The 27321-nt window shown below is 38.2% G+C and overlaps 1 protein-coding gene across 3 annotated transcripts in view; it reads right to left on the bottom strand.

Moving 5' to 3' along the window:
- Positions 1 to 27321, bottom strand: part of PIK3CB (phosphatidylinositol-4,5-bisphosphate 3-kinase catalytic subunit beta) — a 200599-nt gene that overhangs the window by 150839 nt on the left and 22439 nt on the right. For 2 of the 3 annotated variants that reach the window (XM_059920222.1, XM_059920223.1), the window contains exon 2: positions 2236 to 2340. The exons of the other annotated variant lie outside the window; for it this stretch is intronic. The gene's annotated coding sequence lies outside the window, so the exon portion shown is untranslated. The remainder of the gene's footprint in view (positions 1 to 2235; positions 2341 to 27321) is intronic. 3 annotated transcript variants of the gene reach the window in all.

Genomic DNA, 27321 nt, shown 5'->3' with positions numbered 1-27321 from the left:
CGGGACTTCCCTGGTGGCACAGTGGTTAAGACTCCACGCTCCCAATGCAGGCGGCCCGGCTTCAATCCCTGGTCCGGGAACTAGATCCCACATGCATGCCACAACTAAGAGTTCACATGCCACAACTAAGGAGCCAGCGAGCTGCAACTAAGACCCGACGCAACAAAATAAATAAATAAAAACACACCTGGCACAAAGCAGGTGTCCAATGAATATCTGCTGAAGTTGGAAATTACTCTACAACATTTTTCCTAAATGTTTTCTCCTTCCAGAATCCCAATCCCACCACTGATTATTCGCCTTGTAGATAACCTCAATCCCCATCTTATTTTGAAAAGCAGGATAAGAAATTCTACAGTTTTCTTCCTCTTTGCCTACAAACTCCTTGATTCATCCTCTCTTCCCTTCCTCTGGTTTCTAAGCAGAATGGCTGCTACTCTTTTGTAAGAGTTAAGCCCTTTGCCCAGGTCCTTGATCTCAAACCTTCTTACCTCCTTCAGGCAATTAATCACTCTAATATTTAAACTATTCTACATATTTAAACTACTCTGATGGATCATTCCCTTTCACCTAAAATATACCAAGTGCTAATGCTAAAATATCTTCTATGTGGCTAACTCTTCAAAATGATCACTGTCTCATTTCCTGCACAAACTTCTTGAAAAACATTCTATTTTATACTTCATGCTTTTCTGTATTTTGTAAAACCATTTACTTAACCTCTTATAATTCATCCTGGTCTACTCAATCTGTTCTCTCAGTTATCAAGAACCTCTTAATAATTATCTTATTTTATTACATAATGAACCTAATAATTATTAATTATTAGGTTATATTAATGCCCTAGAGGGGTTCTTGAATTTAATTAAATTTAATGCCCTTCTAGGGTATTAAAATCCTTAATCTTTCTAAGCATCTCATCCCTCTCAAGAACCTCTCCTTGAAATTCTTCATTATGCTTCAAAGAAAGACACAATACCTTCATACCTTTCCTCTTATTTTTCCTTTACTGATTCTTTTTAACAACATTTAAAGTTCTGTACTTTACCTTTTTCTCTCTGCTAGGATACTGGAAATGTTATCTACTTCCACAGCTTAAATTCTATGTGAATTGCTCCAAAATCTGTATCTTTGGGCCCTAAATTATCTTTTTTCTAAATTTTAGTCTCATGTTTCCACATTTAAGGAGATATTCTGAAAGTTCTACCTGTACCTCCAAAATCAAAATGTGTCTCACAGAATTCATATGTTATAGTCCCATCCACTTGCCCCCTAATAACCAGTCTTTCCTTGTGGTTTCCTTACTTATGTTATGGTACCATCATACTTGTAGCCACTCAAAATCTTAGATTCATATATATGATTTCTTTCTTCCATATTCCCTGCCAAATCTGCCTTTGAAATCTATCCTGCCAAATGAACTCACAGACCACCAGCTTCCACTCCCACCACTCATTCAGGTAGTCATTATTTCACTTTTGCATCACTTATCACAGTGACAAGTGCTAAGCACGTAACTTGCCTGCTAGACTATCAGCCCAGTCTAACACACAAGTTAACATTCCCCAGGCAGAGAATATCTGCCCTCGTTAACAGTATAACTAGGGTAGATCATGTAATTTATCACACAGAAGACAAGAGTAAAAAATGGCATAAGATAGTTCAGCAATTACACAATGTTGTATGTCAATTATATCTAAATAAAGTTGGAGAAAAAATATTTGGGCATTAAATTATCTACAAGAGGCTTAAACAAAGATATATATTGTCACACTAGAACTCCAGTGCTTGGGGAAATGACTGCTGCATCCCAAGTACATACCATATATTGGTTCAATAAATCACTTAAGAGCTAAAATATTCACTTTATCACCTTCTCTTCACTCTTTACTGCAAACTTATTTTCAGCCACATTGTCCTGAAATGGCCTCTGCTGGGGTCAGCAATGACCTCCTAACTGCCAAATCCAAAAGGCTCTCAGTTTTCAATTAACCTCTCTAAAAAGCTTTAAACACTACTGACCCCTCCTCTCTCCTTCATAAAGTTGGGTTTAATCTGTGGTAAACATAATCCTAAGTACCTGACTATCTTAAAACAAGGCCTAGGACTTCCTTCCCATCCCCACCCCAGAATAACTAAAAGATTTAGGATCTAAGCAAGATTCACATCTTCCTTCTTTACTTAACTTCTGAAAAAATAATATAAGTAATTAAAGATACGAAATTGGATACTTACCTTGAAATGATAGCCCCCATTTCAGTCTTTTAGGAAAACAGATGGCATTACTTATTTGTTAAAAGTGAAGTTTTCATGGAAGACTTTTTCAGATTAGAAGATTTGCTGCCAAAAAGGGTGAAGATAAAAGATATTAACACCTAAATGGACTAAATTAAAAGTAATTTTACTACTTATATGACGTAATTGCTTATAACTGTATTTTTAAATATGGGGAAAATACAGAAAACACATGAACCACAATATTTAAGTTACAGAACGTTACAGCTGTAAGGGAGTTGTGGACATCCTGTGCAACTATCTGAATTATCTTATGTAGATTACCTCCTCTTTCTTGAAACCTCTTTTCTGTAATATGCTAGTTTTCTTTCTATTTCCCAATCTATTCCTCCATCTGGATCATAAGCTGCTAACCATGAGTAACTTATTTCATTTTTCCCCTTTTCTTCTTTAATGTAATATTTGACACACACAAAATATATGGAAAGATGAATGTAAGCAAGCATTAAGATGAACACTGTAAATTGTAAATCACCACGCCACATAAGAACATCAGTAACATTACCTACATGCTCCTCTCCTCCCAACCTTTATCCTAAATATTATTCCACTACTTTTTAAAACATGCTTTGTCACATATGTATTATGTCCTTAAACAATATTTTGTTTAGTTCTGTGTCCCCTGCTCCCTTTTTCAGCTTGATAACTTGGTATGCTAAGTTATCATAGCATACCAAGTCTCCGGGGACTTGAATTTTTTCACTCAATATATTTCTAAATATGAATGAAGTCTTCAGCGACTTGAATTTTTTCACTCAATATTTTTCTGAGCTTTATCCATGTTACATTTTCATTGCTCTATATGGTATTTCACTGTATAAATATGCCACGGTGTATTTATCTACTCTGTTGACAAACATTTGTATGGTTTAGTTTTTTGCTTTTATCAACATTACTATACAAGTCTCCAGGTACACTTACAGAAGAATTTCTTTAGGGTTAGGCTTTAAACCTAGAAGCGGAAAATTGGTGAGTCATACATAGGACATCCAAATTCCCAAGTTTACCAAAAATGCCAACATGTCTTCAACTGAATCACCTTACCAATTCTCCAGCAGTATATGAATCGCTAACACATCTTCTCCAATACCTGGTAGAGTCAGATTTCTTAATTTGTAGCAATACAGAATACATAAAATGGTATCACACTGTAATCTGTTTGTACTTGATTAGGCTGAAGATCTAATAAGGTTGAAGGCCTTTTCACAAGTTTATTAATGATCTATGTTCCTTTCTGCATTCCTTTGTTCAGAGTTTTTAGACAATTTTATTGGATTGTCTTTTTCTTATGAAATAATATGCTGTGTATATTCAGGACCAGGACTGGCTACATAATTTGCAGTGCCCAGTACAAAATAAAAAAGCAGGGCCACTTATTCAAAAATTAATTTCAAGACAGTAACAGCTTAGCATTAAAATAGGTGTGGGGCCCTGTGTGACTGCACAGGTTGTACATCCATAAAGGTGGCCCTGTTCAGGACACTAATTCTCTATTACATATATTACAATTTTCCTCCCAAGTTTGTGGTTTATCTTTTCATCTTCCTTATGGTGTTTTTAGAGGGACATTAATTTTAATGTAGTGAAAAATGTCAATCATTTTTTGAGTCACTTTTCTGGCTCACTGAGAAAATCCTATAGACTTCATAAAACTTTATGGCTTTGCCTTTTCATCTGAGCTCTAATTCATGAGTGCTTTCCAAGGATCAGTGAGCTCACAGCTCTCTCCTCTCAGCCATTATGTCCCATTCTTCACAAACAACATTTCAGGACTTTATGACCTTTGTGACAGTAGCGTCCTAATCATTATCATTGAATTCATTTCTGGGCAAGCCCACTCAGATTGGATTGGAGGGACTTCCCTGGTGGTACAGTGGTTAAGAATCCGCCTTTCCAATGCAGGGGACGCAGGTTCGATCCCTGGTCAGGGAACTAAGATCCCACATGCCGAAGGGCAACTAAGCCGACACGCCGCAACTACTGAGCCCGCATGCTCTGGTGCCCGTTCACCACAACAAAGAGCCCACACACCGCAAGGAACATCCCACGTGCCGCAACTAAGACCAACGCAGCCAAACAAATTAATTAATTAATTAATTTTTAAAAACCAAATTGGACTGGAACTTGCGCCACATGCCAAGTCTGGAATTGTCTATATTTGTCAGTAATACTCCAAGTCAGAAATTTTAATAAAAAATTTCAACCATCTGGTTAGAACATTTTATGTTTAAAAAAAAGGGAGAAAAGGCTGAAAAATCTTCAAGTTTCATTAAATTAGCAGGAATCAAAGGAGAGCATGATTGCTGTTATTAAAGTTGAAAATCTTTTTCATTTGGAACCTTCAAAATAAAATTTGGCTAGGAAGCAAATAATTTTATTCTAGTCTTGGCTTCTTTTGAAATAAGGTCAATAATATGCTTTTTAAAGTGAAAGGAAAGTTATAAAACAAATTTTAGAATGATGTCAAAATGTATCAAACTGTTTACTTTCCCAAAAGTAAAGGAATTAGTCAACTCAAAAATAACCAGGGGCTTCCCTGGTGGCGCAGTGGTTGAGAGTCTGCCTGCCAATGCAGGGGACACGGGTTCGAGCCCTGGTCTGGGAAGATCCCACATGCCGCGGAGCGACTGGGCCCGTGAGCCACAATTGCTGAGCCTGCGCGTCTGGAGCCTGTGCTCCACAACGGGAGAGGCCACGATAGTGAGAGGCCCGCGCACCGCGATGAAGAGTGGCCCCCACTTGCCGCCAACTGGAGAAAGCCCTCGCACGGAAACGAAGACCCAACACAGCAATCAATCAATCAATCAATAAGTAAAATTAAAAAAAATAATAATAACCAAATTTCTGGTGCAGGATGTTGACAGCTAAGGAGGCTGTGGGGGGGGGGGTGGGGGGGGCTGGGATAAATGGGAACTCTATGTGCTTCCTGTTCCATTTTACTGTAAAACTAAAACTGCTCTAAAAAAATAATGTCTATTTAAAAGGGAAAAGAGAAAAGGAAAGCAAAAAATAATAACCAATTTGACACAATACAGGTTAATAATGAATGTAAGTATACTGCTTAGTCTTCTTGGACAGTAAACAAAATTACTCTGATTTCTTCAAACACAGAATTCAATAAACTTTATTCTTAAAGTTCCTAATAATCCTTTAGGTAAAAACAATGTTATTAACAACCTTACCATGAAGATCCACTCACAACTTCACTGTGAAAAGAAATCAAGCAGCATTTACTAGAAGAAAAAAGTTCTGGACAAATATTCATTCAACTTTAAAGGGGTCGGGGGAGAGTTTCAAAAGCTCATCCAACCACTGAGAACAGCACATGATGAAACCAAAACCCCTACACAGGTTCTATCTCTGGTCCCTGTTCAAGCAAAAGTACTCTTCTAGGGCTTCCCTAGTGGTGCAGTGGTTAAGAATCCACCTGCCAATGCAGGGGACACAGGTTCGAGCCCTGGTCCAGGAAGATCCCACATGCCGCGGAGCAGCTAAGCCCGTGCACCACAACTACTGAGCCTGTGCTCTAGAGCCCGTGAGCCACAACTACTGAGCCCATGTGCTACAACTACTGAAACCCACGCGCCTAGAGCCTGTGCTTCACAACAAGAGAAGCCACCGCAATGAGAAGCCCGCACACCGCAACAAAGAGTAGCCCCCGCTTACCGCAACTAGAGAAAACCTGTGTGCAGCAATGAAGACCCAACAAAGCCAAAAATTAAATAAATAAATAAATAGTTGTTTAAAGGGGGGGGGGGCTTCCCTGGTGGCACAGTGGTTAAGAATCCGTCTGCCAATGCAGGGGACACAGGTTCGAGCCCTGGTCCGGGAAGATCCCACATGCCACAGAGCAACTAAGCCCGTGTGCCACAACTACTGAGCCTGAGCTCTAGAGCCCGTGAGCCACAACTACTGAGCCCGCGCACCACAACTACTGAAGCCCATGCGCCTAGAGCCCGTGCTCCGCAACAAGTGAAGCCACCGCAATGAGAAGCCCGCGCACCTCAAGGAAGAGTAGCCCCTGCTCGCCACAATTAGAGAAAGCCCACACACAGCAATGAAGACCCAACACAGCCAAAAATAAAAATTTTTTTAAAAATTTTAAAAAAGAAACGGACTCATAGATATAGAGAACAAACTAGTGGCTACCAGTGGGGGGATGAGGGGTGTGACTGAAGTAGGGGATTAAGAGGTACAAACTACTACGTATAAAGTAAATAAACTACAAATATATATTGTATAGCACAGGGAATATAGCCAATATTTTACAATAACTATAAATGGAGTATAATTCATAAAAATTTTGAATCACTATGTTGTACCTACACCTGAAACTACTATAAATATTCTAAATCAACTATATCTCAATAAAATAAAATAAACAAACCAGTAACAATGTTGCTATTTTAAAAATAATAATATTATTAAAAAATAAATTCCAAAAATCACTTCGTAGTAGAGGTGCTCATCTCTCTCCTTTTCCTACTGAACCCACAGTACTCTTCACATACTACCACAAAGTCCTAGCCCTACATCAAAGAAATGCAATTTCTATTCCAACATTTATGTTTATAAAATGCAATTAGAACACTCAAAAATATTCTTTGAGGGACTTCCCTGGCGGTCCAGTGGTTATGACTCCACACTTCCACTGCAGGGGGCACGGGTTTGATCCCTGGTCGGGGAACTAAGATCCCACAGGCCATGCATGCACGGCATGGCCAAAATAAATAAATAAATAATTTTTTCGAAAAATTCTTTGACGACTTCCCTGGCCGTCAAGTGGTTAAGACTGTAATTCCACTGCAGGGGGCGCCGGTTCAATCCCTGGTTGGGGAATTAGGATCCCACACACGGCACAGCCAAAAAGAAAAAAGAAAAAAATCTTTGATACCCATGAAATCAAATATTTCTCCATTACCCAAGAAATGACCAGATTAAAACTACTAGTGGGGCTTCCCTGGTGGCACAGTGGTTAAGAATCCGCCTGCCAATGCACGGAACACGGGCTCAAGTCCTGGTCCGGGAAGATCCCACATGCTGCGGAACAACTAAGCCCGTGCGCCACAACTACTGAGCCTGCACTCTAGAGCCTGTGAGCCACAACTACTGAAGCCCGCACACGTAGAGCCCATGCTCCGCAACAAGAGAAGCCACCGCAATGAGAAGCCCACACACTGCAACGAAGAGTAGCCCCCACTCGCTGCAACTAGAGAAGCCCACGCACAGCAACAAAGACCCAACGCAGCCAAAAATAAATAAAAATAAAATAAATAAATTTATTAAAAAAAAAAAAAAAAAGACTGCTAGTGTATGAGTCTGTTAGTCTGTTTTTCTTTCTTTTTGTTTAACAAATGGAGATTATATATTCTGGCTTTTTTAAAAATACAGTTTCTCAAAAGACCAATATAGCCAGTAAACATAGGGGGGAATAAAAGCAATCTCACTGGTACTCCGGAAAATAAAAACTAAAAGCACAATAAGATACCACTGTGTACCCACCAGGATAGATAAAAATTAAAGAAACTAATAATACCCAGGCTTGTTGAAAATGGAGAGCAATGGAAATTTACATTCCTTATGACATAGGAATTCCACCCTAGATATAAATCCAAAAGAAATGTGTACACGTTTCACCAAAAGATATTTACTAGAATGTTCACAACAGCATTACTCAGACTAGCCAAAAAGTATAAACCCAAAACAGAATGGATAAATTATGATACATTAGCACAATACTATATTGCAATGAAAATGAATTTAGTACCTTAGAGCTTTATAAACACAGTCTGATACATAAAAATATGCAAGCTGTTAAGCAAATAAAAAAAAAAAAGAAGCACAGGATAGTTGCTATGATGTGTCTTTGGCAAAGGGATAAAGATGTAAAGAAATAAAAATCTATATTCATATTTGCTTCTAAGTATAAGAGGCACTGGAAGATTACACAGATACTAGTAATATTAGTTTCCTGGGCAGAGTGAAATGTTAGGGAATTGGGGTAGACATGAACTGGGTAGCTGGGAAAAGGGTGGGAAACTGTTTACTTTTTTTATACTTTTTAATCTTTGAACCACAGTAATCTATTACATATTACAAATATAAATAATCCAGAAAAAGGATTCAAAAACCACTTTTTTAAATCTATTTAGATATGAGCATCTGAATTAAAAAAGATATTTCAGCAATAAAAATAATTTGCAAACGCCTCAAAAAAATAAAAACCAGAAGTGTGCCTCAAACATACACAAATAATGGGAACCACTCTTTTACACACTGTAAGAATGAGAATATACCTTTGTTCATCTTACTAAGCTACACGGAGCAACTCACAACTACACATAACATGGATAAACCTCATGAACACATTGGGGTTTTTTGCTTTTTTTGCGGGGTGGGTGGGGAGGGTTGACTTAAACAACAAACATCAGTTCTGGAGCTTCGAAGTCTGAGATCAGGGTGCCACCATGGTCAGGTTCTTTGTGAGGGACTTCTCTCTGGTTTACAGACCACCATCTTCTCATTGTATCCTCACATGGTGGAGAACAGAGAGAGATACCTGCTTGATTCCATGTATATAACATTCAAAAAATGGGCATAACTAATTCTAGGGTGTTAGCTGTCAGAATAGTGACTACCCTTGGGAAAGAAGCAAGCAGAAGTGAGTGGGGTGGGAGGTGGCACACATAAGGAGAGTTTCTGGTCTCCTGGCAGTGTTCTACTTCTTGGTGATGGTTACATGGATCTGTTTACTTTGTGATAAATCATGATACTATATATTGATTATTTTTTGCCATTTACTGCATGTGTTATACTTCACTGAAAAAAGTTAAAAGAAAAAAAACACAGTGAACCACTATATCGCATCTGCTAGACTGACAAAAAGATCTGACAGTATCAACTGTTTGAGATTATATGGAATAACCAAAACATTTTACCTTCCTGGTGACAGTATAAATTAGTATGACCTCTAAGGAAACCAATCTAGCATTATCTAACATATTTCATTATTTTTAAGATGAAGTGTTTTCTACATTTTAACACCTTTGATATAGAAATGCATCTTACAGTCACCATCAGGTAGCAGGAATGCCTCATGTGAACTTGATTCTTTTTCCTCATGTCCTAATAAGACAACTACAACCTTTAATATTTTAGTACACAAACCATGTAAGGACCATTTGAAAAAAGAATATATATCCTGGCTGTAGTCTGAAATCTTTGTTGACATCTTTTGGTAAAAATCACCAAAAAACATCCAGAATGAGTGTCAGAGGCTTATAAAAATCCACCTCACTACACCCTTAAGATTTATACACTCTGCTGTACATATGTTACACTTGAATTAGAAAAAAAAAGTATAAATAAGGATAACAATTTCTGCTTCAAAAACCCCGTGAAATAGTTAAGTTCACAGAACATGGGGTGGGGGGGGAGTCTTAAAAATATGGACAGACTCCCGACCTCACTCATTAGAAAAATGCAAATTAAAACTATACAATTTTCAACCTGTTTGCCATGGTACATTGTTGGCAAGGCTGTGAAGAAATACACATCATCCGGCATAACAACACATAATGGTAAGTATGTGAATTATGTAACCTTATTGTGGTAAATATTTTGCAATATATACCTGTATCAAATCATTACATTGTACACCTTAAATTTACACGATGTTATATGTCAATTAAGTCTCAATAAAGCTGGGGAAGGGGGGAGAGAAACACACATTATCCCTTTTCATTGGTGGGAGAGTCAGGGTCCAAACATAAAGGCAATTTAGCAATATCTATCAAAATTACAAAGATACATGGCCTTTTATTAGTAATACCACATCTGAATTTATTCCATAATTATATACTTGCATATGGGCAAAATGCCATATGTACAAGGTAGTTCACTGCAATACTGTTACAATAATAAAAAATCAGAAACAAGCCAAACGTCTACCAACAGGGAATTGGTTAAATAAATTATCCAAAGGGAAATCATACAAGTTAAAAAACAAAACAAAACGATATACTCTATGGAAAGATCTTTGGTAAAGATCTCCACTGTTAAGTAAAACACACAATGTACAAAGGGGAGGGTAAGAAGACCAATCTGCAGAACAACAGGTATAATACGCTACCTTCGGAGTTGGTGAGTTTTTTGGATAGAAAAAAGTGCCTGTACTTTTATTGCCTTTATTTATGTAAAGAAACTCTAGAAGAATACATAAGAGTCTAATAAATAGTTTCCGGGACAGAGTGGAGTGTTGGAGGAATGCAGTAAATAGGAACAGGGTGGCTGAGGGCTAGAGGTGGGAGAGTTTCTACTGTTCAACTTTCTTATATTGAAAAGGTTTTTAATCCCATGGGAATCTATTACTATTATACATAGATTAGTAAATTAATAAACCAAAATAGGGTCCAAATACTATCAACATACACACACGATGACGAAAACTATTCTTTTACTGTCTCCGTAACTGAGGCAACAACATTATCCATCTCACTGAAGTCTGTAGTGTGAACACATCTATCTGGCCTAAGTCATCAGCCCAAGATCTCTAATACTAGTTTCCTTGAGAAAGCATGTTTCCTCCAAAATTCCATTTTGCTTCTCTCAGAGTCAGGGTCAACCTCCTCTCCCCTAGTTATATAAAGCCTCATGTCTCTTCTGAACAAAAGCTTCACCTAAGGATTCTCGCACTCTCACTTGTAAGTCCAGGGGTTAGTCTTTTGTACTCACCAGTAATTCACCCTAACAACTAAATCATGGTCTAATAAATAAGGGAATGTACAAAAGGGAGGCATCTAGTGTTTGCCGCCAATAGTATCTCCTCCTTAAACTAAAACAATGAGATAATTCCTATACTGAATTGTCCTCCATACTGAATTATATCATCCATCTCTCATTTACCTAAAATGCAAGACACTATTTGACTAAATTCTGGTAACAACAAGATTAAGTATGAGAGAGTCTGGGGTGCAAGCCTCGGTGCAGATGCTGCTGTCTGTCCATCAGGCCAGCTCCTATGCACCTACACCAGTTCAGGTGGCATTTTCTCTAGAGCCCTTTCTGATCCCCCAAGGCTTACTCCCATGGGATCCTGCTGTGACTTGTACGTAACTCATTTATTACAGTGCATTACAAATATTAGTTTGCTTATCTCCCCTACAGGACTGTGGATCCCTCAGAGCAAGTAGAGAGTCATTCATATTTACAATCCAAGTACCTGCAAAATGCCTTTGATTAGGGCAGGTAATCAAAAATGTTCACTGAATGAATTAAAGAAACTATACGTGTAGCTAAAATCCCACTTAACGTTCTGCTTAATCCCAAAGGCATTTTACTTCATTCAGTCCCTGTTTTGAAGAAAACAGCAACTCTAATAACACTTTTCCTTACTGAAATATATCAGTATCTTAGATGTAAAGCTTTCATACATATAAAATCACTGAAAATATTAAGAAAACATCTCAGTCACTTTAGAAGTGTTACATAAAACTATGTAAAAAGTTAAGTATGTCTACTAAAAGTTAATAAAGGGACTTCCCCGGCAGTCCAGTGGTTAAGAATCCATGCTTCCATTGCAGGGAGCACAGGTTTGATCCCTGGTCGGGGAACTAGGATCCTACATGTCACGTGACATGACCCCCCCCAAAAAAATGGTAATTAAGTAGAAAAACAGCTGATGTTGGAGTGCTAAATTTTTATGAACTTTTGTTCATTTTTTGTTTTAAAGAAATTACGAGATATAATGATAACAAGAAATAAGTATATATAACATTTTCTAAGAAGGTAGATAGCGTTATAGGGACCAAGCATTTCTCCCAGAGTCTCAAACACTAACTGATACAGACATTCCAATATGGGCTGTCCCACGTGGCTTGAGGAAAAGGAAGCAGAAAACAGAATAATCAAGTATTCAAATACACCTAAGAATTGTGCGACAGACAGGTATTTACAATTCAAAACGGGCTTTCAAATTTTATCAAATACTGGCAAAAGCTGGGAAACAAGGAGAAAAGCAAACTTTAAGGATGCCTTTTAAATACATCCTAGTTAATCTAGTCAACATAAAAGATAGTTATTCTTTTGTACTCTGCTTTTTTTCTTTAACAATCCTGGAAATTACTTTGTATCAGTTCATAGAGATCTTCCTGATTCTTTTTTTACATCTGGACTGTACTTCACTGTGTAGATATACCACTGTTTATGGGTATTTAGATTGTTTCCAATATTTTAACAGTGTAAACTATTGATATCCTCCTGTTCTGCTCCCCCTCAAACAACATCTCAGACAAAAAAACAAAAAAAACTGGCTCTACCAGCCAAAACATACCAAACTCAACCAACACTCCCACTGTCCCTGACATAGCCTCAGTCTAAGCCAGGGGTCCCCAACCCCCAGGCCATGGACCGGTACCAGTCCATACTCTTTGTTAGGAACCGGGCTACACAGTGGCAGGCGGGCAAGCAAGCAAAGCTTCATCTGTATTTAGAGCTGCTCCCCATCGCTCACATTACCGCATGAGCTCCGCCTCCTGTCAGATTAGCAGCAGCATTAGATTCTCATAGGAGAGCAAACCCTACTGTGAACTGTGCATGCAAGGGATGTAGGTTGCGTGCTCCTTATGAGAATCTAATGCCTGATGATCTGAGGTGGAGCCGAGGCAGTGATGCTAGTGCTGTGGAGCGGCTGCAAATACAGATTATCATTAGCAGAGAGGTTTGACTGCACAGAGACCGTAATAAATCAATTGCTTGCAGACTCATATCAAAACCCTATCAGTGAGTGGCAAGTGAAAACAAGCTCAGGGCTCCCACTGATTCTGCGTTATGGTGAGTTGTATAATTATTTCATTATATATTACAATGTAAAAATAATAGAAATAAAGTGCACAATAGATGTAATGCGCTTGAATCAACCTGAAACCACCCCCTTCCCCAACCCTCCGTGGAAAAATTGTCTTCCACGTAACCAGTCCCTGGTGCCAAAAAGGTTGGGGACCGTTGGTCTAAGCCACTATCAGCATTTCTGGGCTGTTCTGCTTCAACAACCTCCTAATCAGTCTCTCTGCCTCCACTCTAGCTGCTCTACAGTTTGTCTGTGTCAGAGTAACTACAATGTACCTCACAGAGCAGAAATTAGATTACTCCAATTGTTTGCTTAAAACCTTCCAAAACTTCCCATTGTAACCCTACCTGAGTTGCAACTATGCACTACAAAGACCTTTTATGATCTGGTACTTGTCTACCTCTGACTTCATCTTCCATTCTTCCTCATTGACTTCTTTCTAGTCATAATGATTTGCTTTTTGTTCCTCTCACACTTACTTTGTTCCTAACTTAGTGCTTTTGTACTTGCTATTCTTTCAGTTTAGAATGTTCTGCCCCAGGTTATCTGCCACCTTCTAACACCCATGTCTCAATTCAAAAGTTACCTCTTCTAAGAAGTTTCCTGTGTACCACAACAATTAAGATTGTAACCTGGTTCATTCCCTACCACTCTACTACCTTCATAATACTTAATAGTACTTGCAATTCTCATTTATTATTTACATGTTTTTTTCTTCCACAGGAAAATATGAAAAGTCTTGAGGATAGCTTGTAATCCATATAACTTTAACTCTCTATCATTTTTTAAACTTTTCTATTAAGTCTGAAATTGTTTCAAATATTTCTCCATGGAATTGCCTATTCTGGACATTTTATATAAATGGAATCATACAATACACAGTCTTCTGTGACTGGTTTCTTTGACTTAGCATAATGTTTTCAAGGAACATCCATACTGCAGCATGTATAAGAATTGCATTCCTTTTTAAGACTGAATACTATTCCACTGTATGTATAAAATGCATTTTGCTTATCCATTCATTAGCTGTGGACATTTGGGTTGTTTCCACTTTTTGGCTATTATGAATAAGACTGCTCTGAACACTCATGTACAAGTTTTTGTATGAACATGTGTTTCAATTCTCTTGGCTATAAACCTAGCAGTGGAATTGCCGTGTCATATGGTAATTCTGTTTAACTTTTTAAGGAACTGACAAAGTGCTTTCCCAAAACAGATGCACTACTTTACAATCCAACCAGCAATGTATGAGGATTCCAAATCCACATGCAACATCTGTTATTGTCTACCTTTTGATTATAGCCATACTTGTAATGTGAAGCGCATCTCATTATGGTTTCAATTAACATTTCCCTAATGACTGATAATGTTGAGCAATTGTTCATGTGCTTATTAGCCATTTTTATATCTTCCTTGGAAAAACATTTATTCAAACCAGTTTATTTGCCCATTTTTAAGTTGGATTATTTAAATTTTTATTATTGAGTTGTAAATGTTCTTTATATTATTATATATATTCCTTATCAGATATATGCTTTTCTAATATTTTCTCATTGGTCCTCTATTTGAACATTAGGCTCTGAGTTTTCTTATTAACTTAATCTCTAGGTTCAGAAGAAAGTGTCAGTATTAACTTACAACCATAACTGACATATTAAAAACAGTTTACAAGAATTTGGTATCACTGACAAATGGTTACCTGAAACCCACATTTTATAGGAAATACAATAATTTCTTTAAGGACTTGAAGTCACAGATTATTCATCTGTTGTCAATGTTGAATAGTATTGTAAGCAAAGAACAGCCTTGATATACAAAATGCTGACAGCCAATTTAGCAAATAAAATCAAAAACACAATCTTCTAACCTCCTTATATTTAAAAATACATATATAGTAAAATAGCTTCCAATAGCACTTCATATGTAAGGTTAGAAATTAACATATTTTAGAAACTATTATTTCTGATTATGGGAGAGGAAACAAACTTCTCAGTCTGTCATACAAGGCCTTTTGTGATCCACCTCTTCCTACCTATCTTCTGAAACTCCCTCCCTCTTTACATTACAGCTGGCAGTTTTTTAAACACCTGTGACTAAGCCCTGGTATCACCTTCCACAGGAATATTTCCTTGCCCACCTCTCTCCTGAGGACCAGTTTAGAAATTTCTATTCCAGTGGTTCTTAAACTTTTTGGTTTCAGCTTCCCTTCACACTCTTAAAAATTACTGAGGACTCAAAAGCTCTTGTCTATGTAGGTTATATCTATCAATATTTACTGAATTTGAAATTAAAACCAAGGATTTTAAATTTTTATTCATGTAAAAAATAGTAAATCTATTAAATGTTTACTTAAAAACATTTTATTTTTAAACATATTTTAGTTTTAAAAACCATATTTTTCAAAGAAAACCTTTAGTGAGAAGAGTGATACAATTTTACACTTCTGCAAATCTCCTTAACGTCTGCCTTAATAGAAGACAGCTAGATTCTCATCTCTGCTTTGCACCCAATCTACTGAGATATCACAATTTATATTGCCTCTGGCAAACTCCATTGTATATTCGTAAACAAATAAGGGCAAAAGAAAAGCAAATAATGTCTTAAGTTATGAAAATAGTTTTGACCTTGCAGATCTCTGAGAAAGAGCTCGGGGACCTCCAGAGGTCCCCAGACTGTACTTTGAGAACCACTGCCTCCCACAATACCCTGAAGAGGCTCTATCATTTGCACGTAACACACAGTATTAGAATTATCTGTTCATTTGTCTGCCTCTCTTAAAGTTCCTTCAAGCCATGAGCTTTCTTCAACTTTGCATCCCCAGTGCCTCATACAGCATAGAGCATATATCTTCTCAATAAACATTCCATGAATAAATGGTAAATATAGGAAAATATTCACACACTGTAATAGATAAAGGTATATGTGAATGAAGCAGATTTTCCATGGCCAACTCTTCAGCTAACAGAAATGTATAAAAGAAAAATCTTATGATAAATTGACAGCAATGCTAAAAGTAGAATAAAGGATACATTCAGACCTAGCATAATCATCCCAGATTAGAACTTTACAAAGTTCAGCCCTGAGGGAAAAAGAACACCCTAAAATGCATCTTAGACTATAAACAAACACCCACTGCTCCAGCATTCTGACTAAATAAAAGTATCACCTCTGCAACAAGACAATTAAACCACTGTTTTAAAAAAAAATGGGGGAGGGGGGGTTGTGTCAAGGGAGGGAGAGTGCCAGTGATGGATGACTAAGGATCAAACAGGTATTCTCAGCTTATGAATTTCTTAAAATTTTGTCAACCCAATTAGAATATGAAAAACATATTTCCTGTCTTTATTTGCATTGTTTGATTTCAAATCAATGCCTCCTTACATTTCTATGAATGAACATCACCCTCCCGATCCAATTAAACAACAACATCATAACATCCCTGAAGATAGGACACATATTTGCCTCTCTCACTTATACCTAGCCCAATACCTCAATGCTCAACCAATATCTCTAGGTTTGTTCATTAACTGGGTATCTGAAGAAGTACTTGTGCCAGGGAAAAAGAAATCCTTTTACAGTAAGGCCTGGGATGGGGTTAGGGTGGGATGTCACACTAACCAAGTCGATGAGAAAAGCTCTTGGAACAATTCTCAAGCATGAAGGGTAAATTCAATGCAGAGCTAAAGGAGCCTGTGGCCCTAGGGAAGCCACTGCCTGCACACCCTAGAGGTGGTGACCTCCTTCTCTAGGTCTCCATTCTCAACTGTAAAATAAAGCTCTAAAATGCAGAGGCTCTCTGCCATAATTTTCAGGAAGTCTCTACCTTGCGTGCCTAGGAAAGCCCCAACCTCTTGGAAGAACAAATCTGACATTCCAAAGGTCTGAATTTTGACCAGAGTCAGCTCACTAGTATTCCACATCATATTAGCAAAGCATTCAATTACTGTTAAATCACTTACAACACAGGTTAATACTGTTACATTTTCTAGACAAATTACTTGACCTCTTAAAGAGAAAAAGCCATGTGAATATTTTAGAAAATAGTCATTAAAATAATTTCCCAGTTCCTATTATGTTTTATAAAAGCAGATCACTTAAACTTTTAGTAGTTAAAATCATGACATATTTTTCACTGGCACCACAACCTGTAAATATGGTACCACACAAAGACATTCACTTTGGCATACTCTTAGAACAAGATTCACAGAACAATAATAATGGCATAGTTTAGAAAACAGACTTTTCCGGGAGTTCCCTGGTGATCCAGTGGTTAGGACTCAGCGCTTTCACTGCCATGGCCTGGGTTCAATCGCTGGCTGGGGAACTAAGATCCCGCAAGCCACGTGGCATGGCCAAAAAAAAAAACAAAAAAAAAACAAAAAAAAACAGGCTTTTTTTGTGAAGGGGAGAGAAACTATTATCCATTATGTTCACTACAATTTCACTATATTCTCATTTTTATTTATTTTTTATGTGACCTATTCAAAAAGCCTCAGGGACTTCCCTGGCGGTTCAGTGGTTAAGACTCTGAGCTCCCAATGCAGGGGGCATGGGTTCAATCCCTGGTCGGGGAACTAAGATCCCGCTTGCCACCTGACGCGCCCTCCCCCCGCAAAAAGAAAAGCCTCATATGGCCTTTTTTTTTTTTTTTAATTTTTTTGAAGTATTTATTTATTTATTTATGGCTGTGTTGGGTCTTCGTTTCTGTGCGAGGGCTTTCTCTAGTTGTGGCAAGCGGGGGCCACTCTTCATCGCGGTGCGCGGGCCTCTCACTATCGCGGCCTCCCTTGTTGCGGAGCACAGGCTCCAGACGCGGGTTCAAGCCCTGGCCTGGGAGGATCCCACATACCGCGGAGCGGCTGGGCCCGTGAGCCACAATTGCTGAGCCTGCGTGTCTGGAGCCCGTGCTCCGCAACAAGGGAGGCCGCGATAGTGAGAGGCCCGCGCACCGCGATGAAGAGTGGCCCCCGCTTGCCGCAACTAGAGAAAGCCCTCGCACAGAAACGAAGACCCAACACAGCCATAAATAAATAAATTAAATAAATAAAATTAAAAAGAAAACTCAGTAAGTATTAAAATCAGCATTAGGAAGTCCACTTCCCATTTCAAAAGGATTCTTCCCCTTACAAAAAGAATCAGGATTTCCTTAATTCGATCAGCAGGGCAACAGTTTCTACATAGACTAAGAGATAGATATGTTAACACACAATTACAAGCACATCAGTGGCTTGTTTATAAAATCTTCAGTGATTTTCAGACTTAAAAAGAAACATTCAGAGGACTATCACTGTTTCATTCATTCAGCCACATGATAACTATACATGCTCAGCAGAAAGAGGCACCCCAGGAATGAATGAGTTGACACATTACATTAAGTAGAGGTACATTAAGTGTGGGGCCAGAAGCAATGTGCAGAACAATGTTTAGAGAACGCTATGTTTTTGTTTCTTTAAAAAGAGGAAGGGGAATATATAAATACAAATATATTTGCTTATACAGCACTTAGGAAAAATGCATTTGTAATCACTGGTTGCTTTAAGGAATGCAAATTGGGTAGCTGGGAGACAGGCAGAAAGGAGACTTCACTGTATGCTCTTTGTTTCCTTTTGAATTTTGAATCATAGGAGTGTACTACTTGTTCAAAAACAATAAATTTTTTTTAAAAACCACAAAATCCAGCATCTTGAGGCATCTAATTCCTATACTTGAGGCATATGATTCCTGCCAAGTACAGGAAAGGGAATTTTCAATCCCCTCTACCAATCGGATCTTTCACCTCTGAATGCAAAAACACACACCTCACATGTCTCCTTTCTTTCCTTCCATCCTTTTTCTCCTTTCCTCATCAGCCAAGATTATCTCCATCTGTCTTTCCCCCCTAGCTCCCTTACTGCCTACAATCTACATTTTGTCCCACCCCTCAATTAAGAAAGTTTTATCGCCAAGTCCTTCAAGACCAAATTCAAGTCTGGCTTCCAGGATGCCTTCCCTTACTAGTCTAGCTCACATTGACCTTGGTCCCCTCAGAATTTTAGGGTTTTTTAAAACACAATTAAACATTACCCTATATGTTGTCTCTCTTTTTTTTTTTTTTTTTAATAAATTTATTTATTTATTTTTGGCTGCGTTGGGTCTTCGTTGCTGTGCGCGGGCTTTCTCTAGTTGCAGGGGCTACTCTTCGTTGCAGTGCGTGGGCTTCTCATTGCAGTGGCTTCTCTTGTGGAGCACGGGCTCTAGGCACGCAGGCTTCAGTAGCTGTGGTGCGTGGGCTCAGTAGTTGTGGCTCACGGGCTCCAGAGCGCAGGCTCAGTAGTTGTGGCCACGGGCTTAGTTGCTCCGCGGCATGTGGGATCTTCCTGGACCAGGGATCGAACCCGTGTCCCCTGCATTGGCAGGAGGATTCCTAACCACTGCGCCACCAGGGAAGGCCCTATATGTTGTCTCTTAATGTTGATTTTTACTGTATATGTCTTGTACCCTCAATCAGAGTAACAGCTGGGAAAAGATGAGATTTATTTTCTCCATATGACATATGGTATTTCAATTCTGAAATTATTGGAACTTTTTATTCACCTCTAAAGTTCTAAAATTTCATTTCACCATTTCTAACCATGAAACTTAAGACTGACATCTATATCCCATCCAAAAAATTAAAGGGAGAAAGAAAAAGCCAAAATATATTACTTATTCAACTAGTAAAAATCTCTCACTTAAAAGAAGCTCAGGGACTTCCCTGGTGGCGCAGTGGGTAAGACTCTGTGCTCCCAATGCAGGAGACCCAGGTTCGATCCCTGGTCAGGGAACTAGATCCCACATGCATGCCGCAACTAAGAGTTCACGTGCTACAACTAAGGAGCCCGCCTGCCACCACTAAGACCCGGTGCAACCAAATAAATAAGTAAATAAAAATACTTAAAAAAAAAAAAAAAAAGAAGCTCAAAAAGCTATTTCTGATGTAAAATGCAAAACTATGAAACTTCCAGGAGAAAATCTACATGACCTTGGGTTTCACTATGAGTTTTCCAGCCAACATCAAAAGCAGGATCCAGGGACTTCCTTGGCGGTACAGTGGTTAGAACTCTGTGCTTCCAATGCAGGGGGCACGGGTTCGATCCCGGGTTGGGGAACTAGGATCCCACGTGCTGCATGGCATGGCCAGAAAATTTTTAATAAGGAAAAAAAGAAAAAAAAAGTACGATCCATTGGGGCGAAAATGGTAAGCTGGACTAATTAAAATTAAAAACTTCTGTTCTGTGAAAGACACTGTTAACAAAACCAAAAGCCAGGTTACTTACCATTGCAGTGGGACAGTTAAGCAACAAGAAGCTGGGATGGTTTAGAGTTGGAAACATTAGTAGAAACTCATGTTTAGTTTAACATGGAATGAGATGGTTAAAAATAAAAATATTTATTAAAAATTTTTTTAAATTTTAAATAACTAAAAAATTTTAAAACAAGGGACTTCCCTGGTGGTCAAGTGGTTAAGATTCCACACTTCCACTGCAGGGGGCATGGGTTTGATCCCTGATCGGGGAACTAAGACCCCGCATGCCACGCAGCATGGCCAAAAAATTAAAAATAAACAAAATAAAAGAAATATCTATAGAAATTATATATTCACAGGTTCAGATATTCACATATTTCCTTGCTCTGTCAGCCAAGAAGGCCTAGGAGCAACGATACCCTAGTAGTAATAAGCACACAATGCTCAGATCTTAGTTTCTAAATACCATCCTCCAATGAAAGGAACCAGGGCCCCTTGGAGAAATGACTGATCCTAGGAGTGAAGAAGGAAATAAACAAGATAAGCCCTGAACATTTTGTGGTACAAGAAAGTAAGAAAGTGCTAAAACAACAACAACAACAATGTCAAAAGGACACAGAAGCCAACTGAAAAAGTTCCCAGTGGCCAAGCTGTAACAGTTTGAACAACAAAATTAAGTAGTATTGAATTGTAATCTAAAGTATAAAAATCCACAAGTCCACACTAATATAAATAACTAAACAAACAAATAAATGGGAGTTGGGAAGGAGATGTATATCCCATGCAGAAGAATTTCAAGTAATTTATGTAAATACGCACCCCCCTCAAAGAGATGGAGCACAACGCCCCTCTCCTTAAGTGTGGGCTGCACATAGTGCTTTTCATTCAAAGAGCATAAGATGAAAAGGGGAAGAAAACAATAACTTTTACAATGGAGAAACCTGACAAACACCATATCAGCCAGGTGATCACCCTCAACATCAACAATGTAAGTCATGTTGATAGTATGTGATGAAAATGCACTTTATCTCTGTAGTCTTCCTCCCAAAAAGTCACAACTACAGTCTAATCATTTTTAAAAAATCATCAGAGAGATCCAATTGAAGGATACTGCGCAAAAACACCTGAACAGTATTCCTCAGAACTGGCAAGGTCTTCAAAAATAAAGAACGTCTGAGAAACTGTCAGCTAAGAGGACCTTTAAGGAAATAGAGCAACTCAATGCAATGTGGTATCCTGGACAAAATGCGAAAACAGAAAAAAGACATTAGGTAAAAACCAAAGAAATCTGAATAAAGTATGGACTTCAGTTAATAACAATTTATCAACACTGGTTTGTTAAATGTAACAAATGTACCACGGTAATGTTGATAACAGGAAAAACTGGATGCAGAGTATATGGGAACTCTGGACAATCTCTGTAATTTTTCTGTAAACCTAACATTGTCCTGAAAAAACTTTTTTAAACTACCTCTGCCTTCAGATTCTCAAACATGCTTTTATCATTCTGTAATTCACGATCCAATCTTAACTTCTCAAGAATTACCCCTTGGGGGCTTCCCTGGTGGCGCAGTGGTTGAGAGTCTGCCTGCCAATGCAGGGGACACGGGTTCGAGCCCTGGTCTGGGAAGATCCCACATGCCGCGGAGCGACTAAGCCCGTGAGCCACAATTGCTGAGCCTGCGCGTCTGGAGCCTGTGCTCCGCAACAGGAGAGGCCACGATAGTGAGAGGCCTACGCACCGCGATGAAGGGTGGCCCCCGCTTGCCGCAACTAGAGAAAGCCCTCACACAGAAACGAAGACCCAACACAGCCATAAATAAATAAATAAATAAATAAATAAATAAATAAATAAATAAATAAAATTAAAAAAAAAAAAGAATTACCCCTTGGGCTTCCCTGGTGGCGCAGTGGTTAAGAATCCGCCTGGCAATGCAGGGGACACGGGTTCGAGCCCTGGTCCAGGAAGATCCCACACGCCGTGGAGCAACTAAGCCCGTGTGCCACAACTACTGAGCCTGCGCTCTAGAGCCCGCAAGCCACAACTACTGAAGCCCGCGTGCTACAACTACTGAAGCCCACGCGCCTAGAGCCCATGCTCCACAACAAGAAAAGCCACTGCAATGGGAAGCCCACGCACTGCAACGAAGAGCAGCCCCCACTTGCTGCAACTAGAGAAGCCTGCATGCAGCAACAAAGATCCAACGCAGCCAAAAATAAATAAAACTTAAAAATTAAAAAATAAAAGAATTACCCCTTACTGTAACATTTTTCTCTTAAAAATTATACTCTTGGGGAGGGTTTAAATTTATTATCCTTTTCTATACGATTTACCCCTTGCCTTTTTAGGCTTGCTTTTATATTATTAACATATATATAAGAAAGAATTGTTTTTTCTTCTTTGTTAACTGGATGCTGAAGTGGAAGTTAGCTTTGCCTTTTTGTTGGCCTTTAAATGTTTATCACCGTTTTGCAACCATGATAATAATAATTCAGGTACAAAAAAAAAACCTCAAGGGATGCTAACACTGGTGAAAGTTTGATGAGAAACAGGGTCTTTACTTGGACTCAAAGTATCCTCCCATGAAAATGCTTATCAATGACGAAAGCAAAAATTAATAACTTTAAATGGAGAAATCAGGCTGACATCACTTTAATCAAGTAATCAAAGTTAAAATGACCAACAATGGAATGAACTGCCATCATGCATATGCTGAGGGATATACAATATCATTTCCATGTTTCTCCTGACAAAAATGAATAATCTGGATCTAACCATGAAGAACAACAAACCCAAAAAAGGGACATTCTACAACATAAACTGACCTGTATTTTCCAAATATATCAAAGTTATTAGAGACAAAAAAAAGGAATTGTTCCATGTTAAAGAAAATTACAGAGACCTGACAATCATACTCATAATGTGATACTGGGCTGGGCAACGGTGGCAATAGTATAAAGAGTATAATTAATACAACTGGTATAACTGGAATATGGATTATAGATAATAATATTTTATCAATGTTATATTTCCTAAATTTGATAACTATACTATGGCTATATAAGAGAATGTCTACTGATAATGCGCAATAACTTGGATGGATCTTCAGGGCATTATGCTGAATGAAAAAAAGCCGATCTCAAAGGTCACATACCTTTGAGAGAATTTATATAGCATTCTTTTTTTTTTTTTTTTTTTTTTGGCCACACCACTTGGCTTATGGGATCTTAGTTCCACAAACAGGGAGATCGAACCTGGGCCCCCAGCGGTGAAAGTGCTGGGTCCTAACCACTGCACCGCCAGGGAATTCCTTACGTAGCATTCTTAAAAATGACAAAATCATAGAGATGGAGAACAGATTATTGGTTGCCAGAGGTTAAAAAGGGTGGGAGGGATGGAGGTAGCATGGGAGAGTCTTGTGATGTAACTGTTGTATCTTGACTGTGGTGGTGATCACACAAATCTATACATGTGATGAAAATGCACAGAACTAAATACATACATAAATAAGTACATGTAAAACTGGTGAGCTGTGAATAAGGTGGATGGACTGTATCAAAGTCAATTTCCTGGCTTTGATTTTTTTCTACAGTTATGCAAGATGTTACCACTGGGGAAATATGAGTAAAAGGTAACCAAGATTCTTCCATATTATTTCTTACAACAACATGTGAATCTACAATTATCTCAAAATTTAAAAAAAATTAAATGGTGCCTACCATTTTTTTTCAAAATGCTAAAATTTTATTTACAAAGCTTCTTTGTTGTGCAGAAAAAAATGCTGTTACAATCTCACTGTAACTGGTAGATGGTAGACTCACCAATCACACCTATCCACGCTCCAGCAAGAGTCTTACACAAAAACCTACCAATGCTTACAATTTCATTTGGGTGAAGTCCCCACAGAATTGAACTTCATTCCTTTTTGGGATGACTACAATGTGCATAACAATGTTTAGAGTATGTTATTGTTTTACTTTTAAAAAGGGGAAATATATAAATATGTGTGTAGGTATATATATATATATATATATATTTGTTTATATAAACCGAGGAAAAACGGTTGCCTCAGGGAATGAAAACTGGGCAGCTGGGGAAAGGGTGGAAAGATTAGCACTTCTCTAGGTTCAATGTTCCTAAGGCCCAAGGCTTTCTTCAGTTTAGGTCAAACATTATCAAGTGCCTACTATATGCCAGGCACTGTGCTAAGTATTTTAGTGGTGGTTGCAGGGTGAAACCAAATTATACAAGACACTACAAAAGATGGTTCCCCACCCTCAGACAGGGGTAAATAATTAGATATGGGAATTTCAAAGGAATGAGGTGAAATCTAAGACAAAGGTACAGGATACAGAAGTGGGGCTCTTGGTGCAACCTAGATGGTTTTGGAGAGGAGTACACTTGAGCTATAAAAGGCTGAATAAGAGCAAAGCTGGGGGTGGAGGGAGCAGAAAGCTTTCTCAATGTGGATGGATGCTGTAACAAGAGCTGTATGTGTTATTAACATATGATGAGGTGTTATTATCCCATTTTGCAAATGAGGAAATGGAGGCACAGAGAGAACAGATAACTTGCCCAAGATCACATGGCTAATAACTTGGAACCATCTGGTTCCAAGACAGTAATAGAAAGGTTGAGTCTGGTTTTAGTATCTGCCTTGGAAAGACCTGGGCTATTTCACTCCTATTCTTTATTCCTCTCTGCTTCACTTTTTCTCTTCCTTCATTCTCCTAGCTCTCTAGATTTTCTCCTACTCATCCTCCTCCCTTGTCTCAATCATTATAATGGCCCTTCTCTCTCTCTGTGCCCACACATACCTTGCAAACCTTGATTTCAAATCTGGCCACTTCAAAACTAGTCAAAACTATAGCGAAAGATTAGAAACAATTTCAATGTCAATTCATATACAAATAGAGAAAATTTATGTTATATTGATACAACAGAATACTAAGAAACCATGAAAAAGAATAAAGCAGTTCTGAAACTACAGATCCATAATATCAAATATCTTTTTAAGTAATAAAAAAAGACACAAAGAACAATGAGTATGCCACTCTACCATTTGTGAGGGCGGGGGTTTACACATGTGTATATTCATAAAGGCATAGGTTATCTAAGGAACAACACACAAAAACTTAAGAGTGATTTCCTCCTGAACATGAGGAGAGGCAGAAGACTTACATTTCACTGTATTTGTTTTAAATTTTACATGATATGTATGTATCAACTATTAAAAATAAATATGTACCTAAATAAAATAGTTAAATAGAAATAGAACTACCACACGACCCAGAAATTCCAATCCTAGGTATACATCAGAAAAAAACAAAAACATTAATTTGAAAAGATACACACACCCAATGTTCCTAGCAGCATTATTTACAATTGCCAAGATATGGAAGCAACCTAACACACACAATGGAACACTATTCAGCCATGAAAAAGAATGAAATCTTGATATTTGCAACAACATGGATGGACTTGAAGGGCATTATGTTAAGTGAAATAAGTCAGACAGAGAAAGACAAATATTGTATGATATCACCTATAAGTGGAATCTAAAAAATACAACAAACTAATGAATGTAATGAAAAAGAAATAGACTCAGATATAGAGAACAAACTAGCAGTTTCCAGTGTGGAGATGGAAGTAGGGAGGGGCAAGATAGGGGTAGGGGATTAAAAGGTACAAACTACCATGTATAAAATAAGCTACAAGGATACATTGTACAACACAGGGAATACAGCCAATATTTTATAATAACTATAAATGGAATATAATCTTTAAAAATTATGAATCACTATATTATACACCTATAACTTACATAATATTGTATATTGACTATACTTTAACAAATTTTTTTAAAAATTAAAAAAATAGGGACTTCCCTGGTGGCACAGTGATTAAGAATCAGCCTGCCAATGCAGGGGACATGGGTTCGATCCCTGATCCGGGAAGATCCCACGTGCCACGGGGCAACTAAGTCCATGCACCACAACTACAGAGCCTGCACGCCACAACTACTGAGCCCGCCTGCCACAACTACTGAAGGCCACGTGCCTAGAACCTGTGCTCTGCAACAAGAGAAGCCACCGCAATGAGAAGCCCACACACTGCAACAAAGAGTAGCCCCTGCTGACCGCAACTAGAGAAAGTCCACGCACAGCAACAAAGACCCAACGCAGATGAAAATAAAAATAAATAAAACGTTAATTAAAATATAAATAAAAGTTAAAGGGCGGAAGGTGGTTGTCTCCTTGGAGACTATTACTTACTTGCTTAGTAACAATGGGCCTGCACTCACTCTGAGTCACGAAATAATACCAGGGATTCTTGAGAGCTTATTCACCCAACCTGGGTGAGCACATAATGCCACCAGTGAAGGACCAAAACATGGCTAATACTAAAGAGAATTAAGTACACATAAACTCTTTTTTAAAAATAATCTTCTGGGGAATTCCCTGGCGGTCCAGGGGTTAGGACTCCACGCTTTCACTGCCAAGGGCCCGGGTTCAATCCCTGGTCGGGGAACTATGATCCCACAAGCCACGCGGTGCAGCCAAATAAATAAATTTAAAAAAATAAAAATAATCTTCTGAACAAGATCTCAACCACAGAGTTCCTATTTCCTGATTTTCAGTATTATTTTAAAGTACAGTTGCTAGAGAAGAGCTTTGCTATAGAGAACATGAACTAATCTTTGCAGGTAACCATTAGTCTATTGAACCAAAATATATAACCAGGTAAAAAGTCAATGCAGGAAGATGAAATGAAGATTCTAGTAAGCTGGTGGCCCAATTTATATCCTGATGCTGGGGGAACATAAGTGTAAAACTCATTACTTAAAAATAAATTATTGAGCCAGCATGTATGGGAAGTAAAAGCAGAGGGCATACTATCTAGAAGGGGAGACAA

The sequence above is a fragment of the Balaenoptera ricei genome, chromosome 4 (assembly GCF_028023285.1).
Source record: "Balaenoptera ricei isolate mBalRic1 chromosome 4, mBalRic1.hap2, whole genome shotgun sequence".
Classification (NCBI taxonomy): Eukaryota; Metazoa; Chordata; class Mammalia; order Artiodactyla; family Balaenopteridae; genus Balaenoptera; species Balaenoptera ricei.
Note: the sequence above shows the minus strand (reverse complement) of the source record. Positions and strands in the feature narration are given on the sequence as shown.